The sequence below is a fragment of the Gossypium hirsutum genome, chromosome A11 (genome assembly GCF_007990345.1).
Source record: "Gossypium hirsutum isolate 1008001.06 chromosome A11, Gossypium_hirsutum_v2.1, whole genome shotgun sequence".
Taxonomy (NCBI): domain Eukaryota; kingdom Viridiplantae; phylum Streptophyta; class Magnoliopsida; order Malvales; family Malvaceae; genus Gossypium; species Gossypium hirsutum.
In genome coordinates, this window is record NC_053434.1 from 109,864,417 (window position 1) to 109,870,905 (window position 6,489).

Sequence of the window (6,489 nt, forward strand, 5' to 3'; positions counted from 1 at the left end):
ACGACTACTATGTACTTCGCTCAGAGTCATCCGAATCAACTTTGAGTTTTTTGGACCATATATTCGGCCTCTGAATCTTAAACAATCATCAGCATCAATTCGAAACTCTGAGTCAGAATTCAAATCACTTTGAGCTCATTTTGTTAACAATTCATTATCAACTTTCTGAGCTTCGCAAATCTGTTGTATAAATAATGGTCTTACTTTCAACTCTGCTACAATCGATCCGTCATCAGATAGAGCCAACTGAGTATTCATCGCACGTAGAGCAAATAAAAATTTCTGACTTAAAGCATCAGCAACAACATTGGCCTTTCCCGGATGGTAGTCAATCACTAGCTCATAATCTTTTAACAATTCTAACCATCTTCTCTATCGTAGATTCAGATCTTTTTGAGTCATCAAATATTTTAAGCTCTTGTGATCCGAATAAACATGACATTTCTCACTGAATAGATAGTGGTGCCAAATCTTCAACGCAAACACGATAGCTGCTAAATCTAAATTGTGCGTAGGATAATTCTTTTCATGTGGCTTTAATAGTCTCGAGGCATAAGCTATGACTTTGCCTTCTTGCATCAAAACATAGCCCAGACCATTCAATGATGCATCACTATAGATTACGAATTCTTTACCTGATTCTGGCTGAACTAACACTAGAGCTTCGGTCAATAAAGCTTTCAGCTGATCAAAACTTTTTTTGGCACTTGTCTGACCACTCAAACTTAACATCTTTCTGAAGCAATCTCGTCAACAGAGTTGCAGTCATTGAGAAACATTTTACGAATCATCTGTAATAACCGGTGAGTCACAAAAAACTTCAGACTTTGGATACATTTTTTAAAGGCTTCCAATCCAATATTGCCGAAATCTTACTCGGATCTACTCAAATACCCGATGCTGACACAATATGCCCCAGAAAACCGACTTCGTGCAACCAAAATTCATATTTACAGAACTTTGCAAACAGTTACTTATCTTGCAAAGTCTGTAACACTACTCTTAGATGTTAGGCATGCTCTGATTAATCACGGGAATAAATCAAGATATCATCAATAAACACAACAACAAATCAATCCAAATACGGTCTCTTATTTAGAATAATATTCACAATTATAAGCATCCATCTCTCATCGTATTATCACAACATATAAGATCACATTTAAGCAATAATTTGACACCTGAGCTATGAAACATAAAAGTGGGTTCTATCACCTCATATCGAATATACAGATCTCCAACACACCAAATGACTCGTAAAGTCAAACATATCCCAAAAGCGTAGCATTTAGCTCACACTCTTCAACACACCAACATATCCTGGTGAATGGAGCTTGGCGCACATTCCTTTATCTCTCCAAACTATCCTGGGACTCAACGCCTAAATCACAAAACACAAGGGTGAGTACTCACAATCTTATGGCATGCTAACTATCACCAACGGTTTCAAGAGATCACAAGGCAAAAATATTCGCAATTACACACATTTAATTACTACTTTAATACACATAATCTTTGTTCATATTCATCAATTCATATCACAATCTCATACTCAATGCACACTTATCGGATTCACGTTTAATTGCACTTTAAGTGCCACAATAATGTTCATTGAGCCATCACATATCCAACCACATATGCGCGCATTAAAATTAGTACGTCATACATCACATACAAGTATTCTCACATATTACCTATCATAATAATATCACATTCCACAATTAAACAAATATGTACTTAACCGAAATTATGCTCACTTTTGCTACATATTTACATTATTAGCATATCATTATCACTGTTATTTGGCACGTATATCATGCCCACAGCACAACACAATTCACAATAGTCATTACACATGTCTCATATCACAATATCGCATCATAATAATCGATCCACAATTATTCACATAATTACATAATTTTCCAAAATAAAGCAAAGGAAATAGAAAGCATACACATGAAACTTTGGATAGGGGTTTAGGCTATTCCTAAGCTCCCAATTAGCATTATGAATCGTGTCTACTAGCAGCAATTCCAAACACTCACTGATCGTGTTTTCGCTTAATCGCTAAAATCTTAAACTAGCTTTTCATTAACTTTATCATTACTCGTTAAAAGGTCCTAATTGTTTTGAAGCTTTAACAAGGTAAATTACAGAACAACACAATCAACAATCAGCCAAAGACTCACTTCAAACAATCAAAACACAAGCCTAAGCTAAATTCTCTTGTAATCAAAACCTTTGACATAGCAAGCTTGAAATTCAAATATCTCATTCTATACTTAATATTTCTTTCTAAAACAAATTTCATTCATCTAATTATTCACCAACGACAAATTCATGGTATTAAAAATTTTTCGACATGTTATGGAAATTTTCACGAAAATTCATTAAATCCTTATAAATATTTAACGAAACTTTAAAGTAAGTTTAGAAACCTTCTAATCACATCAAAAATAATTGAAAAACACTCTGAAACCATGTTTTTTTTCAAAATCCCGAAATCCACCATTAATAACCCAAATTTTTGCTTTTATTTGAAACATATGATTTAATGGATAAAAACTCTATTTAAAAGACTAGATAAAATTAAAAACTAATAAGGAATGAAATAGTTACCTTTGATGGAAGAAAAATGAGCTTTTGGTTGAAAACTCGAAAAACCCACAAATTTGAGAGATGATAAAATTAATGGTGTTTTGGGTGTTTATCTTGAAATTCTATGGAGATTTATGGCTTGGGTGATGATAGAAGTCATAATATTAAAGTTAAGGAATCAAAATTGAGTGAGAGGAGCTTTGGAATGCAATAGATAAAAAAAATGTATAGAGAAGAGACTAATGTAGGTTTTATAAAGATGAAAGGGAAAGTAAGGTATTTTTAAAATTTTGGGATATTTACCTTAATAAAACCCCTAATTCAAACATTTTTACAAAACAGTCCTTAATTTAAAATTAAAGATCTTTTGAACCTTATTTTCAAAAATTGATTTGATTTTCAAAAAGCTACAGTTGAAAATAATTTTGGGTTGCCCAATTTAGAATTTTTTATCCTAATTTGAGCCCAAAGTTTCTAATTTATGCTCAAAACTTCTAGGCCCAGTTTTAGGGCGTGACACATTGATTGGTTGAATGTGTCTTTTTGCTTAGACTTACATTGGGTTTTTCAAGCTCATCCCCCTAATTTACTCCTTAAGATTACCCTTAGGACTAGGGTTACATTCGGCTATGGAGGTCTCATCTCAGGTTTTTACCTAATAAAATGTTTTGAATTTCACTTTATTTATTCTGGTATTATTTTGGGACTGTAATTTTTATTTAAGTATGCACTATGGTATAGGATATTTTTTAATTGGGATTTTGCATGAATGAGTTTTTGCTAAAAACTGAACAAATTTAAAAACTGGCCAAATATGACTTTAAAATACGGATCTTACTAAAAAAAATCAAAATGCATTACTTTTTCCACCACATAGCTGTAAAACTAAGGTTTTTAAAAGGGTTTTTTGACGAAATCAACTAAAATCTATCTTAAACGACACGATCTTTTAATTAATTGAAATTAACTATAGATGACCTAAGAAACTGAATTTTTTAGCAAACCTAATGCAACCACGCAAGTTTTTTTTTAAATTGTTCAAAATTGTGAATTTTCAAACCGGACGTTTCTATTTGGCCATTTCAGTGGCTAATGTAACCTTTAGGATTCAGCCATAACATCTAGTCTGGGTTTAGGAGCTTAGAAAGACCAATTTGTAATTTTTTTAAAATGTCTAAATTTACTTCGCGACTTCGTCTCGTCATGACATGGCCATCATAGTATGTCACATCACGATGACACACCCATGCTCATCACGATGTCACTCTCTATAATGACAATGTTGCGACATTAAAAGTCCAAGGTTGTGTCGTTGCCCCTATTTTTGCCAAAATGCACATTGGTACCTACTTTAAATGATGCCTATTTCATTCCATACATGTTTTCAACTGATCTTCACCAAAATAAAGTTATTTAAACCATTCGAATGATAACCAAATACAAGTATAAAAGTACCTAAATCAATTGTTCAAGATTTCCTTATCCAAACATTCACCATTCAAGCCAACTAGTCAACATTTAACCATGTACAAGTCTATTCCATTTATTCCTACCATAACCCCTACAATTCTCAAATTCAAACACAAATATGTAACATACTTATCACTTATCTTATCATTAAACTACTCTATTGTGAAAATTATTTTATTCTAAAATATAAAAAGTTTGTATGCATGTAACTTAAGTTATGTTAATACTGGTTGACCCAAATGAAGGTTAATATTTAATAAAATTACATGTGCAATTGTGGTAATAAACATGTAACAATTATTTAGTTTTACATGTGAGTAATAAACCAGCCCAAAGGAAGACATATTGTTCGAAATGTTCTTATTGTCAATGTTTGATTCCTATACAAAGATATCACTTACAAGTTGATATTTTATCTAGAGATGAAATATTAATGGAGTGATCGGAATCTTGAGATGTGATTTACCTTTATTCAAATTATTTTTTTTTAATTTGAAATATTATGTGAGCTTGTTTTGAATTGGTGTAACTACTATTATACCTGCCAACATCACTGTCTGTATTGAAACGTTTAGGGGAACTATGTTCGATATTATTATTAAGGGTAATGAATTTATGGCCGACATTGAAAAGAGGTTTGTCAAGAATGAAAAGGTTGAAATTCGTATGTTTTTAACAAATCTAACTTCAATAAGGTATATAAAGAAAAATAAGAAAGTTGTGGACACGACACTACAAAAGAAACAACAAGTGGAATTAATTAAATGGTTGTTTCTCCTATGGTGTGACAAGTGCACTTCTTAATTTTATTTTTTATGAGGTTAATTTGATCTCAGTACCTAGGCACTCTTGGTGGATAGATTCTGGTGTGACAACTCACATCAGTGTGTTTATACAATGTTGTCAAACCTACCGAAACTTTAATGATGGTGAAAGTTACATCTATGACAGCGATAATAATTCGATAGAAGTTGAAGTAATTAGGGGCTTTTAGATTATTATTTTTGTTGTTGTTGTTGTTGTTGTTAAAAATTGGATTTTAATTGAATATGAATGAGACTTTTATTGTATCACCTTTTAGGCGAAATTTGATTTCCATTTCAGCATTGGACATATAACGTTCCAAATTTTTGGACTTTTTGAATGTGTTTTTTGTTAAATAATTTCATTTGCTATGGTGGTTAAGTACCTTGGATGTGAGCTTTAGGTCCTGAGTTCAATTTCCTTGTTTTGGGTTTTCCATTAAATTTTGGCATTAAGGTAAGTTTGAGCTTTAGGGCTTAAATTATTTTCCTTGTTGGGTTATACTAATGATGAGCTTAGTGGTTCAATGGTTAGGTGTTTGACTAATTGGAAGTCTTATGCTCGAATCTTATTGTATGTGATTGTGGAATAATTTTTGCTTGGGCTTGTATGGATGTTAGAGTTCTACTTAAATTTTGTTACAATTGGATAGTTGGGATTGGGATCAAATTAATGGATATTATTTTTTATCTTATTTATTTATATTTTTGGATTTCATCGGATTATATTTCTTTTTCTTTTCTAACTGCCTAAAACCCACCCCATTTTTGCTCTTCATGTTATATTCCTCAACCCCTTTTATTTATTTTGTTTTTCTTCTTCCAATTTTCTTTGTTTTTCTTTTAGTTCTTTTTTATTTGGGAAGGTTGTTTTGTTTTACTCTTTTGCTACGGATTTCGTGTAGATTTTGAGTAGAGCTTTTGGTTTCATTGTAAGGCTATCGTTGGGTAAGTTCATTGTATTTTCTATCATGGTTTGCTCATCATTTGTTTTGGTTAGGAATGATTTATAATGTTTATTTTTGCATTATACGCTAATAAGTGTTTACTCAGTTTATATCTTAGGCGAAGGAGTTGTGAATCAAGACCCTTCGGTAGGGTAATCGTTGTCTTCAATCGTTGTTGGTGGTAAGTAAGTGAGTGAACTCGTTTCTGAGCCTATTTGGTATAAGAAATGGGTGTTTATAGATGTGGGTTTGGGATGAATTTGTGATTTAATTAGTTGATTTTAATGTTATTATAGGTTTTGGAGTGTGTTGATTGTGCGGGTTATCACCTCAACTATCAGATGTGTGAAAGTGCCCAAAAATCCCGTAGAAATTCAATTGAAATTGCAAAACAGAGGCTATTGCAAAACTGCACAGTTTTACACGGCCTGGAACATAGCCATGTGGTAGGCTGTGTGTGGCACACGACCGTGTGAGATTTATGCAGACCATGTGTTGTGGCTGTGTGTGGCACACGACCATTTTTTAGGGTGGTAATCGGGAAGCTGGAGATGATGTTGTGTCTGAGGATTTATTTAGAGATCTGCAAAGGGTCACTAAGGCCCAATTTGTATCTATGAGCTGAGGGTTTGTGACTAAGCATCATCGGTCGAATGAGACCAAGTTAGCGT